This window comes from Piliocolobus tephrosceles, chromosome 7 (assembly GCF_002776525.5).
Source record: "Piliocolobus tephrosceles isolate RC106 chromosome 7, ASM277652v3, whole genome shotgun sequence".
Lineage (NCBI taxonomy): Eukaryota > Metazoa > Chordata > Mammalia > Primates > Cercopithecidae > Piliocolobus > Piliocolobus tephrosceles.
The window spans coordinates 58,246,784-58,260,459 of record NC_045440.1 but is presented as its reverse complement, the minus strand read 5'-3'; positions in this window follow the sequence as shown (position 1 = coordinate 58,260,459).

Here is a 13,676-nt window from a genome sequence, read left to right as displayed (position 1 = left end):
GTGATAATGTATTATTATGCCAAACGCTATGTATTACACCTTGCTGTGTTGTTTTACAGGTTCAGTTAAACATTGTGTGAGATAGTGTCAACCATGTAAGAAATATTCAATAACATTCATTTCCTTCTTCTGAGTTTTTCATAAATACACCTCAGCCATCTTCCTTTCTTCTCAAAGAACCTAAAATATCTTCCAAGGTATAATTTCACATTATTGCATGCTCTTTCTTCTTGCTTTGAGTGATTTTTGATAATCTGTCACGATAATTATCCCATTTCCAATAATTATCTAAATAGCCTAGATTTCCTCCTTCCTTCCTTTTCTGTACTTCAAATACATAGAAAAGCATGGTAACCAAGCCAGGTGCGGTGGCTCCCACCTGTAATCCCAGCACTTTGGGAGGCCAACGCAGGCGGATCTCTTGAGTTCAAGAGTTCAAGACTAGCTTGGGAAACATGGAGAGGCTGTCTCTGCAAAAAAAATACAAAAATTGACCAGGTGTGGTGGTGTGCTTCTGGAGTCCTAGTTTCTTGAGGGATTGAGGCTGAGATCCAAGGATTGCTTGAGCCCAGAAGGTAGAGGTTGCAATGAGCAGTGATCATGCCACTGCACTCCAGCCAGGGTGACAGAGAGAAACCCTTTCTCAAAACAAACAGACAAACAAAAACCAGAAAGAATAGTAGCCATTACCTTTGTAACCCCACAAAATCCCATTACTTTCACATATTTGCCTCACATATATCTTCTTTAAAACATCATATAATAAAGTTGAAACTATCTATTTTGAAGTTGAAATACATAATTCCCAGGAATGTATTCAGGCTTTCATTGCACATGCATGGATGTATCCACAATGCATGCAATTGTTTTGCAATTTTTTTTTAAGTTAAAGAAAATGTGTCAGCTGGGCATGGTGGCCATGTCTGTAACCTCAGCACATTTGGAGGCCAAGGTGGGCAGATCACTTGAGGCCCCATGTTCGAGACCAGCCTGGCCAACATAGTAAAACCCTGTCTCTACAAAAAATACATAAATTAGCTGGATGTGGTGGTGGGAACTGTAATCCCAGCTGCTTACATGGCTGAGGTGGGAGGCTTGCTTGAACCTGGGAGGTGGAGGTTGCAGTGAGTTGTGATTGCCATTGCACCCCAGCCTAGGCAGGAAAAAAAAAAAGAAAATGTGTCATACTCTATGCTACATTCAAGGTGACTTGTTTTGTTCATGCAACAGATTTTGAGATTTATCCAAGTTGTTCCATTTTGGTTTCTAGATGAAGTTCCATTGTGTGAATATACAGCACTAAATTTGTCATGCTCCCATGATGGACATTTGTGTCTGCATTTCCTCAATCACTAACAGTCTGACCGTTTTTAAACAATTCTCCTTATGTACATATTCCTGCGTTTCTCTAGGGCAGCAGTTTGCACACATTTTTGTCTCAGGACCCCTCTACACTTCTAAAATTTATTTAGGACCATAACGAGATTTGTATATGTGTCTTACAGCTATCAATATTTATCATATTATATATAAAAACTGAGAAAATTTAAAAATATATATTAATTCATTTTAAAAAGCACTAATAAACCCATTATATGCTAATTATTACATTAAAGCTGTGTATAACTGTAAATGTATAGACTATTACCAAATTGTTCTCCAAAGTGATTGACTAAATGCATACCAATAGTCTATAAGCATTTCTGTTTCTTTATATCTTCTCCAACAGTTGGTTTAGTTGGGCTTACTAAATTTGGTCGGTCAGATGACCATGAGAGAGTGTCTCATTATTGTTCTAGTTTCTACTTCCCTGCAACAAGGTCCTTTATTAACTCTTCCCAAGTTACCAACTTTAAGCACACTCAGGACCCTGATGTAGATTACTTTACAAAATTTTGTTTTAAAGTGATTGTTCAGAACTCAGAATACATTATTATTATTATTATTATTATTATTATTATTATTATTACCATTAAACATAGAGACAGGTTATAAGTAGTGGTCACTGTTCCAGACTAGCCCACAAAGACTGAGTTATCCTAAGACATAGATGGTTTAGATCTAAGGGACACAACATGTGCTGGGGCTGGTCAGAAGGGTGGGGGCAGAAAGAGCAACAGGATAAAGAGCTAATGCATATGGGGCTTAATACCTAGGTGATGGGTTGACAGGTGCAGCAAATCACCATGGCACACATTTACCCATGTAACAAACCTGCACATCCTGCACATGTCCCCTAGAACTTAAAATAAAAGTTAATGGAAAAAAAAGACTAATAGCACAGCATGATCAGGGGAGGGCTGGCCTCAAACTTAAGACCCAGTCTCAGATCCTGCTCTGTCAATACCCATCTGTGTTAACTCCCTGAATCTATTTTTCTCAAATATGAAATGAGTATAACAACACACATTCTCCTACTTCACAGAGTATTGCTAGGATAAAATGAGATGTAAAAATCCACAAAAACTCTATGTGATAGTATATGCACACAATGGAGCACTATGCAGCTATAAAAAAAAGAATAAGGAAGATATCTACAAACTGATATAAAGTCATTTCTAGGACATATTGTTAAGGATAATAATAATAAAAGGACAGAAGAGTATATATGTATATATTTTGTGCATGAAAGACATAAAAGATATAGAGGTTAGATATAGATATAGATATCTATATCTCTGTATGGCTCCATTAGCCTATTTTTGTAAAAAGAAACACAGGACAGATAAAACTGAAACAGATGAGATTGGTTGCCTGTAGAGATATACGGGAATTGAGTGGAAGGGATAGGGAAGGAAAAGTCAAATGTTTGAGTATATATTTGTATAGTATGGACTTTTTGAACCCATTAATGTTTACATACTCCAAAATTAAATAAAATTAAATGAATTAAATTAAATAAAATTGAAGGGGGCAAGTCCTAAAAGGTAACACAAATGAAACAAATAAATGTAAGTGTATTTAAAATGGAGAGCATGACCACAGTGAAGAGGAGGGAAACTAACACAAATAACTTTGTTTTTAAAAAATAAATTCACTCTGAAGAGTTTTTTGAAAAGAAATTTTGACTATAAGAAAAACACTGATTGTGGGCAAATCTTGAACTCTATTTAGTAGGGTTTGTTTTAGCAGTGTTGTGGGTTAGCAATTCTGAACAACTTCCTATGTATTGTAGGAGTTAGCAATGAGTACATGTATTGACGATGTTGAAAAGAGACATACAAATACATAATGGCAAAAGGCTAAGAAGAACCCTGTGACACTGAATTGGAATTGGTGGTATTAGCTTGAATGCATGGTTTTCAAATAATATTATAGACATAGTTACACTTGTGAGTACGTGTGTGTATTCTCCAGTTTTTCTGCTGAAAGGACCTAAAAACAATGACACCAAAAAGCAATAAACACATCTAGTGTCCAGATGTCTATATACTGTCTTCCACTGAAAAGAAGCAGGACTTCTCAAAAAAAAAAAAAAAAGAAAAGAAAAGAAAAGAAAAGAAAGAAAGAAAGAAAAAAGAAAAAAAAAAAGGCTAGGGTAGGGAAAATGCAATACAAGCCCTAAACACTTTGTTATGCCATAACAAGTGCTGAAAGAAAGAAAGAAAGAAAGAAAGAAAGAAAGAAAGAAAGAAAGAAAGAAAGAAAGAAAGAAAGAAAGGAAGGAAACGAAATGCTAGGGACATGTTAAAAGGACATGAGGAAAAGCTTGAAGGAATTTTTCCTGATCAAAGGCTAGGAAAAGTTGAGCATCAAGATCACTAATGTTAGTAATGGATTACAAACCATTGGGTAAAATAAGAATCTGTTAGTCCCTACTGATTAAACAAAAGAAATAAGTACATAAGAGAGAAGAGAAAGGTCTTCTAATGTAATTAATAAGTTTAGGGAGAATGGTGGACATGGAAAATTATCATTTTGCAACTATATACAAATAATTGATTTAGGCAAGAATCATCAGCGAATGTTCAAACTAGTTGTGGGAATGTCACCACAAACTTCTACCTTTGAGAAAACACTTACTACGAGCTACGCAATTTATGGTTTATCATCTCCACTTGGTAAGGTGGCTAGGATTATGGTTTTCCTCATTTTATAGTTTAGAAACTGAAATTTAGCCATGAAGCAGCTATGGCCACATGTCCTAGAGACATTATTCAAATCCAGTCAAACACAGTCAGAGTTGTCCCTCTTCCCCCATAGGCTGGAGATCCTGGTGATGCCACCTGCTGGGCCACCTGGCTCTTTGTGAGTGAGAAGAGATGTGTGGGTGAGGGTCCAATCTGTGAGTGGGGAGACATGGTGTGGCTTTGGGATTCCACATCACAATAGCAGCCAGGCAGCTAGGCAGAGACATGAGATATGCTATGGTCAGAATGACAACTGTTTGTGTAGGCCAGTGCATAGTTGTATTACTCCACAACCATCTCTCCTAATTCAGGCTCAAGCCTCTTGCTTTTCCTTTGAAAGCAGCATTAGGGGACAATAATGTTCCCTGAATTAGTCAGATGTTCATCTTGTCTCTTCATTTCTTTTGACCCATATAAACAAAGACCCAAAGTACTCCAGTCAGAAAGTATTTGCAAACTATGCAACTGACAAAGGTCTAATATTCAGCATCTATGAGGAACTTAAACAAATTAACAAGAGAAAAACAAAAAACAACATTAAAAAGTGGGCAAAGAACATGAACAGGTACTTTTCAAATGAAAACATGCATGCAGCTAACAAGTATATGAAAAAACCTCAGTATCACTGATAATTAGAAAAATGCCATCCAAAACCACAATGAAATACCTTCTCACACAAGTCAGAATGGCTATTTTCAAAAAGTCAAAAAATAACAGAGGCTGGCAAAGTTGCAGAGAAAAGAAAACATTTATACAATGTTGGCGGGAGTGTAAATTACTTTAGTCATTGTGGAAAGCAGTGTGGCGATTCCTCAAAGAGCTAAAAACAGAATTACCATTTGAACCAGCAATTCTTTTACTGAGTAAATACCCGGAGGAATATAGCTTATTCTGTCATAAAGACACATGCACGGAAATGTTCATTGCAATGCTATTCACAATAGCAAAGACATAGAAGCAACCTAAATGCTGTCAATGATAGACTGGATTATAAAAATGTGGTACACATACATCATGGAATACTATGCAGCCATGAAAAAGAATGAGATTATGTCTTTTGGGAGAGCATGGATGGATCTGGAGGCTATTATCTTTAGCAAATGCAGGAATAGAAAACCAAATATGTCTCAAAAAACAAAAGCCTCAAAAAATGGAAACGATGCCAGGATTCTGTTTCTTGCTGGGTAGTCCCCTATTTGTATGTCTGTTTCCTGCTTTTGAGTTTAACTTCTTTGTGGTTAAATGAGGTCACATGATGGTCAATAGAGATTGTTGAGTAAAATAATGTGTTTTTTGAGACAGGGGTCTCTCTCTGTTGCCCAGGCTGGAGTGCAATGGCCTAATCTCAGCTCACTGCAACCTCCACCTTCCAGGTTGAAACAATCCTCCTATCTCAGTCCCCCAAGTAGCTGGGACTCCTGATGCACGCCATCACTTCCGGCTAATTTTTTGTGTATATATACATATATAGTGTAGATATATGTGTGTGTATATATATATAGGTAGAGATATATATTGGTAGAGATTTTATATATGTATATATAGGTAGAGATGAGGTTTTGCCATGTTGCCCAGGTTGACCTCGAATGCGTAGGGTCAAGTGATCTGCCTGTCTGGACCTCCCAAAATGTTAGGATTACAGGCGTGAGCCACTGCTCAAGGCCAAAATAAAATCTTATGCTGTTAATTTTTCAACCATCAGATCACCAATTTTATTTTATTTCATTTTTTATCTACTACTTTGGATTCAGGGGGTCCACGTACAGGTTTGTTACACAGGTAGATTGCGTGATGCTGGAGTTGGGAGTATGATTGAACCCATCACCCAGTGGGTGAGCATAGAACCCAGCAGAGTTTTTCAACCCTCTCACCTTCCCACTATAATATTCTCCAATGTCTATTGTTTCCATATTTATGTCCATGTGTACCCAATGTTCAGCTCCTACTTCTACAGAAGAACATATGGTATTTGATTTTCTGTCTCTGCATTAGTTTACTTTGGATAATGACCTTTAGCTGTATCTGTGTTGCTGCAAAGGATATGATTTTGTTCTTTTTTTATGACTGCTTAGTATTCCATGGTGTATATGTACCACATTTTCTTTATGTAGTCCATTGCTGATGGGCACCTGGGTTGATTTCATGTCTTTTCTATTGCAAATCACAAATTTGTGATGCCCTGGAAAAAAATCACACCAACAATAAGAAGAACAGAGCTACTGTATAGCAAATGGAAACTCTAGCAAAGGGTAGTCAAGATGACTAGCTGGCTTTAAGCCAATTTGATTTTATTTTTTGCTGGAATGTCTTTTTTCTGATTTTGAAATCATCTTTCTTTACTTATTGTTTTCATGCTGCCTTATTTACCTGAATTTAAAGTGATATTTTTTATTTAGAATTTGCTTATTAAAATGGTATTATAAGTATCTCGTTGAATATTTTAAAATACATATTAAGTTCTCTTCACAAATACTCCTTGTTCTTAATGAGTAGTTTTACATTTTGCTATAGGAAGAAAAATTAAAGGAATGTCACCTGTTAGGTCAGTACAATTCATCACAGTAATTAACACAAGAGGGTGGGCACACATAGAATGACCCTACCCTTGGAGCTCCATGTCAGAGAAGGACAGGGTGGCATTGCAAGTGCATGTCTATGTGTTATAAGGAGTATCCATCCCTCTGATGCTACACAGAGTTGATGTATCTGAGATCTCTAAAATACTCAGTATTACAGGATGAAATTTGGAAAAATCCATACATAAGGCCTGTGCACTTCCATAATTTTAAATGTATTTTCTATCAACTGTCCTCATCCCAACTACTTCCAAATTCTAGTATTTTGTCAGGTGCTGAGGAGAAATTAAACAAAAAGAGATGTTTTCACTCTTTCCTCTAAGCTTGAACATATATACATAGTGTCAACTCATCTCTAAAGTATCCCTTTTGTAGTAAATTATTGCTTTTATATTTTTGTTACTAGATAAGAAATTATTTACTTAATTAGGAGAAAAGTTAGAGACCCAAAAGTCAAATTTAGAATAAATATTTTAGAAACATTTCTTGAGGGTCTATAATATACCATATGCATTTTCAATGAAAACCTTGTGAGGTAAAAATTTTCATTTTACAGAAGAGGAAAATGACACTCAGTAAAATTATTTCGAGTTTTACACTACATAAATGACAGAAACGGCATTTAAAACCAAGTCATTTTTGCATTTCCTGTGACATTGCCCCTCAAAAGTTTCTCCCAGATGCCTTCCCAGAGGGCAGTGTGTTGACAGACATTGCTTCTGTGACTCCCAGAGTCCCAGAGAGGAACACGGAGATAACTTTATGCATCAAGGGTTTCCAGAAGCAGAGTGTGGGAACTCTGAATTATCTTTTCTGTTTCTCTCAAAATTCTCACCTGGTGTGAAGGCTGATTTGCCTTAGGTCCCGGTTTGCTTCCGGGTAGCCCATGAGCTTAGCTGGGCTAATGCTGTCTGCGGGCGAGGCCAGCTGCTGGTGGGGTGAGTTTATTTCAGGGGAATAATAGTGTTCCCACTTGCCACAAATCTAGGCCACAAGCTCATCCTGGTGTTTCACAGCAATCAAGCTGGTATTTCCATCAGGCTGGATTCTGTGTCTCTATCTCAGCTGAACTCAAATTCTAGAAGGAAGCGTTCTGAAGCAATGCTGTTTATCCCCTCTAAAGTGTCAACAGGTGTGAAGACTTGTTGGTTTCACAAAACACCTGCAACTGAAGACACTTGACTCTCAAATGCTCTCCTGCTTTGTCAGCTCAGTACTCTCACCTTCTCTTACCTGAGGGACCATGTTCCATACCATATGGGCTCTGGTCTAGGCTGCAGATGACTTGTTTGTGCCACAGTCGGCTGTGACGCCTACAAGGGCAGAGCTATTTGTGTATATGTGTCTCCAGTACCTGGCACTTAAAATGCACTCAATAAACACAGATTTAGTGAATAAGTGTAAGGATTATACTTCATTGCCTAGGGAAAAAGAATAATCTCCTATTTGGGCATGAATTTTGGCAGTCGCATGGCATCAGTAGTGAATGAGAAGGTGTTTGTTTTGCTTCTCTTTTAGAAAACAAGCAAAAGATGTGATTTCTGAACCCATGGATCTTAGTTTTATTCATACACAGAGAGAAAAAGCAATAAATGATTCATGAGTGTGTATGACAAATGCCAAGTCAATTGAACAAACAAAAAATGCTACAGATAATCCAAAGAGTAGTCTCTGCTATGAAAGAGCTTTAAAATAAATGAGTTTGAAAGACGGCTGGGGTTTATAGAAAGCACTGGAGGTGAGATTGAAGTGAGCGAAGGTGTGGTTGGTAGGAGAATGAGCCAGGTAGGTTTTCAAATGCAGAAGACAGAACGCTGCTTGGAGAAAGGTTTTGATTAAGAACCAATAAGCAATAAGATACAGAAGGTGAATGAAGGCCAGGTTATGGAGTTGTCTGAACACAGTTCTTACAAGTTTGAACTTTGTTTTACAAGAAATAAGCATGTACATTAGGATTTCATTGGCTGCGCTCAAGCTAACTTAACAGGGAAAATAAATTATTTTTAGAGATTTTGGTATATCTTTCACATGGTAATTACCTTATATATAGTGGTGATATTGAATTGAACTTTTAGAATAACCTTCCTGTAAGATGGATTGAAAAAATAAAGAGAAGAACAACAGGAATGATGAGGAGACAGAGGGTGTAGTTGCAAGAACATTTACTAGATGGCCTTGAGACAGTAAAGGAGAAATTGAGATCATTCTAATGTAATAGTCCTTTGCCCCAGCCCTCATCCTTGGGGGCTACCTTGATCAGTGCCAAAGGCATGTTTGTGCCTAAAAGAAGAAATATGTTTTCATGACTGTGTTTTCTCTGTGCCTCTTTAACCAGGGATGAAGAGCTTCCTACTAAAGGAAAGCATTTTCACAGGAGCAGCTTTTTCCTTTTCCCCTCCACTGTGTTTTATTGTCAGCACACAAAATACGTTCATCATGTCTCATTCTGCACAAAGCAGGACAAAGTCAGGCATGTTATTACTTTTAAAAAACAAGGGGTCCGAGGGGTCCAACAATACATTATATGATAGATAGTAATAGTTTTTATAGTGAATTTTCTTTTTTTTTTTTTTTTTTTTTTTTTTTTAGTCTGGCTCTGTCGCCCAGGCTGGAGTGCAGTGGCCGGATCTCAGCTCACTGCAAGCTCCGCCTCCCGGGTTTACGCCATTCTCCTGCCTCAGCCTCCCGAGTAGCTGGGACTACAGGCACCAGCCACCTCGCCAGGCTAACTTTTTGTTTTTTTTAGTAGAGACAGGGTTTCACCGTGTTAGCCAGGATGGTCTCGAACTCCTGACCTCGTGATCCGCCCGTCTCGGCCTCCCAAAGTGCTGGGATTACAGGCTTGAGCCACCGCGCCCGGCGTGAATTTTCTTTAATTGCACATATTGATCTTATTTTGAAAATTAATTCAGAGGGTGAACTCTACTCAGTCTATGAATATTATAATAAACAGCTATAAAAGCATAAAGTGTTTAAAAAGCTGGGGTTATAGGTCAGACAAAACCAACATTATTTTATTTGTTCAAAGAAGATACAAAAAAAACATTGACATGGACACAGATCTGACAGAGAAGCAGTTTGGGAAACACAAATGAGCAAATTTTCTCATTTTTTCTTTTAAAAAATTATGAACTTGCACAATTTTACAGAAAGAAAAAAATGGAACAGTGAGGTACAATGACTTATTTCAATTTAATTCACATTGTTCCAATTTTATTTCCAATCTTTTCATGTATATCTATAAACTTTATATTGTTATATAAAAGTACCCCTAGGATGTTGTCTTCTGGGCTGTTTTTTAATTTTTAAATTTTATATTACCATGTCCATATATTGACATTAGTCAGCACGTTTGTCATTTTAATGTCTCTACAGCATCCCAGCATGTTGATATAACCCCTATGTACTTGGAAGTTGGAGAGAGAGTTAGGGGGCTTTAAGAGTTATAAGAGTTTTCTCCAACTATAAATTAACCTGGTGTGTATGCAAGTTCAGCAGAGAACTATACAGGAAGAGCTAGGAAAGTCTTTAGATGCAAGATTATGTTATGGTTATTTTCAGTAAGGTCTGCATGACTTCTGCTTGTAAGTTGTTATTTACCTTAAACACACACACACACAGAGGGAAGATAATAATTTATTGAACAGTGCTGGAAAAGCAGAATGAAGAAATATGTGTGCCAGTCGTTGAGTTATTATCTATTAGCTTGAAACTCACCCTTTTACACTCTGCTTTGTGACACCAGGGCTCAAACTCTGCAAATCACATTTCTGCTTTGCCAACAGCTCCATGTTTGCTTCTGTCAGTAAGGGTACTTGGGAAGGTCTACAAATCTGGAAAGGAAAAAGGGATTTTTTTCTTCCAACTTCCTTCCTATGACTTTCTATCTACTTCCTGTGTGACTTCCTGCCAGCTTTCTGTTCCTGTGAATGTTATTTCAACAATAGTTCCTCACCGTAGCAGCAATAGTTCCTTTCTGAATTATCTGGGTCCAGTTTGCTTGTAGAAACAGCTCTATTTTCTTTTCTCAACCCCATCCCAAGCTCAAAGATCCCAGTACCAGCTGAGCAGTGCTCCTTCTCAGAGGTCTGGATTTCCATTTCTCATTTTTCTTAGCTTCATTTTTATTCTTCTTTACTACCTCCTATTCTACCTTCTTTACTACCTTCTATTTTTTAAAATCCCCTTATCTTTTTCTCTACTGTATTGATGTTGTAGATTCCATTTCTATTCTTTTCATCATTGTGCTTAATTTTCAACATAAACAATTATGAATTTCTCTAATACAATATACCGTTATTTAGAATGTCTCTCTTCCTTAAGAATATGGTAAAGACCTTAGCATACTTTAATTGCCCAATAAAACCCTGCATTCACTTTGTCATTTTTTACGTTGTTTTACAAAAATAGTTATCACTATCTTTTCAAATTAATTGAATTTATCAAAATCATCACTTTCTTTGCTCACATTTGCTTCTTATAGTCCATCCTTTTCTCTCAGAGGTTGTGTTTCTACTATGAATGTTAGAATTTTATATTACTCATACAATTGTATAGTCTGAAAAATATCCTGATTGTAAGCTCACTTTTGAATGGTTATATAACTGGGTATAAAATTCTAAGTGAACACTTTTTGTCAACTTAGTTAATTCTGTTCTGTTTTGTTTTGTTTTTTGAGACAGGGTCTCGCTCTGTCATCCAGGCTGGAGTGCAGTGGCACCAACTCAGCTCACTACAGCCTCTGCCTCCTGGGTTCAAGCAATTCTCATGCCCCAGCTACCCAAGTAGCTGGGATTACAGGGTGCGCCACCATGCCCAGCTGATTTTTGTATTTTCGGTAAAGACGGGGTTTCACCATTTTGGCCAGGTTGGTCTCAAACTCTAGACCTCAAATGATTTGCCCGCCTTAGCCTCCCAAAGTGCTGGGATTACAGACATGAGCCACTGCACCTAGCCAACTTAGTTAATTCTAAGTTTACATTTTGAAGATATTCTTACTTTGTTTCCTGGCTTCTATTCCTCCATGAGAAATTTGCTGTTACTAATTATTATCACCTATCAGAGGTAACTTCTAAGATTTTCTCTTTATCCTGAATGTCCTACACTTTCACTCTTGTGTGTTAAGGGATGAATTTATTTTTAATTAGCCTGCAAATTATTCAGAGTATACTTTTAATCCAAGGGTTATGCTTATTTCTTCAGTTTAGAAAAATTTTAGTCACTATTGTTTCATTTACTTTGCTGGTTCTTCAACATTATTCTCTGGGAGTTCATACTGAGTAGGATAGGTTGTCAAGGAAGTGACCATGTCCTTGGGACACAACAACCGTGGTGACTGTACAATCAACACAATAAGCCTCAGTATTCACATTGTAATTGAATTCACTCAAAGAAAGCTATCTTCAGTAGAAAATTTCACCTGTTGAGAGCATGCACACTTTGATTTTACCTGTCCTCACACTGACCTTTTGCTCATTATAATAAAGAAAAACACACCCCTGGGTAGAGATTTAAGATGCTAATGGGACATGTGACATATGAACAAGCATCTACAGCTACTGCGCATGTGCACCCCAAAGACCACCCAAAATACACTTACTAGTGATACCTCTTCCGAGCTCCTTATGAATCATGTAAAATTTCCATAAAGGGAGTTTCTCCAGCAATAATTAGCACTGTCTCATCCTGATAAGCAGCATGCCCTAAACTCACTCTCTTTTGGATATACTGTCTATTCTGCGCTTAACTTTCAAAATATTTTCTTTTTCCTTTTACAAAAAATTACGCTACATCTCCTTCGCTGTGTGTCTCTTATTTAAATTGTTTCAAACTACAAAAACAAGAACTGAGGTCTCTCACAACAGCTGTCAACATTTATGGTACCATGACACAGAGAGAGGTTTCTCCGCTTCATTGACTTCAGTTTCCCTTTCCCCGAGATGAGTAGATTACCTGGTTAACTATCACTGCTCTTTCCAGAGCTGTTTCAGTGAAGTTTCGGGAGAGAAGTTTTAAGTCACCTATATTCTTTCTGTGAATGTATGCCCTGCTCTCCTTTTAATTGCAGCTTCCGTGCTATTTATACTAACCACATGGCACCATGGGTTGCTCTCAACATTCAATATTCGGGTTATTTTCTTGCTTAGTTTCACATCTTTCTGGCCTCATTTTAGACTCAGCCGCTTTGCTGTCTTTCCAGCAATACTCGCCCGCCACCTAGTGGCTACTTTGATTTATTTTCTATTCAGGGTTTCTGTTCACAATATTTTCTGTTCTGAGGGACACGTTAAAAGCACTCCATCCCTCTAGGCTTCATGCATTTTCAAACTCCTTCAGATTGTCCTTCAACAGGTTTTATTTGCTGAACAAAAGATGCACAGTCACGTGGACGCCTTTTTGTGGGGATTGCATCCTGGCATTCCAGGTATTATAATTGGACATCAAAAATGGCAAACCAGTGAGATAGAGAAAGGCTTGGAAGAGAGACATCTGGGGCCCCCACCCATCAATGGGGGCCACTATGTTCAGGCCTAAGGACTTCCAGCGCCAGTGAGACCTAGGACGGTGCGTGGAAAATGCCAATGACCTCCTAGGGCCTTGATTTAATGGAGGTTCAAGGGGACACCCTCAAGCCATTGTGGTCCAGGTTGGCTCATGGGGATGCCCATGACCTCCTAGATGTCAGTGTATGTTTCTGTCATTGTGGGATTCTCTCAGCACCATGGGAGCCACCGCTTCTACTCTCACTGAAACACCCTGGAGTGTATATTTAAAAACTAGAACACCTTTTGGCTAGATGAGCTAAAAAAAAAAAAAGAAAGAAAGAAAAGAAAAAACTTATTCTTTTTTTTATAACACTGTTTGGCCTGGGTACAAGTTAGCAGACAATGAAAAATGGCTGGAGAATGAAACCATAAACTTCAGCAGCAACCTATAGCTAGATCTTTTCTACAGAAATTAGGGAAAGTGG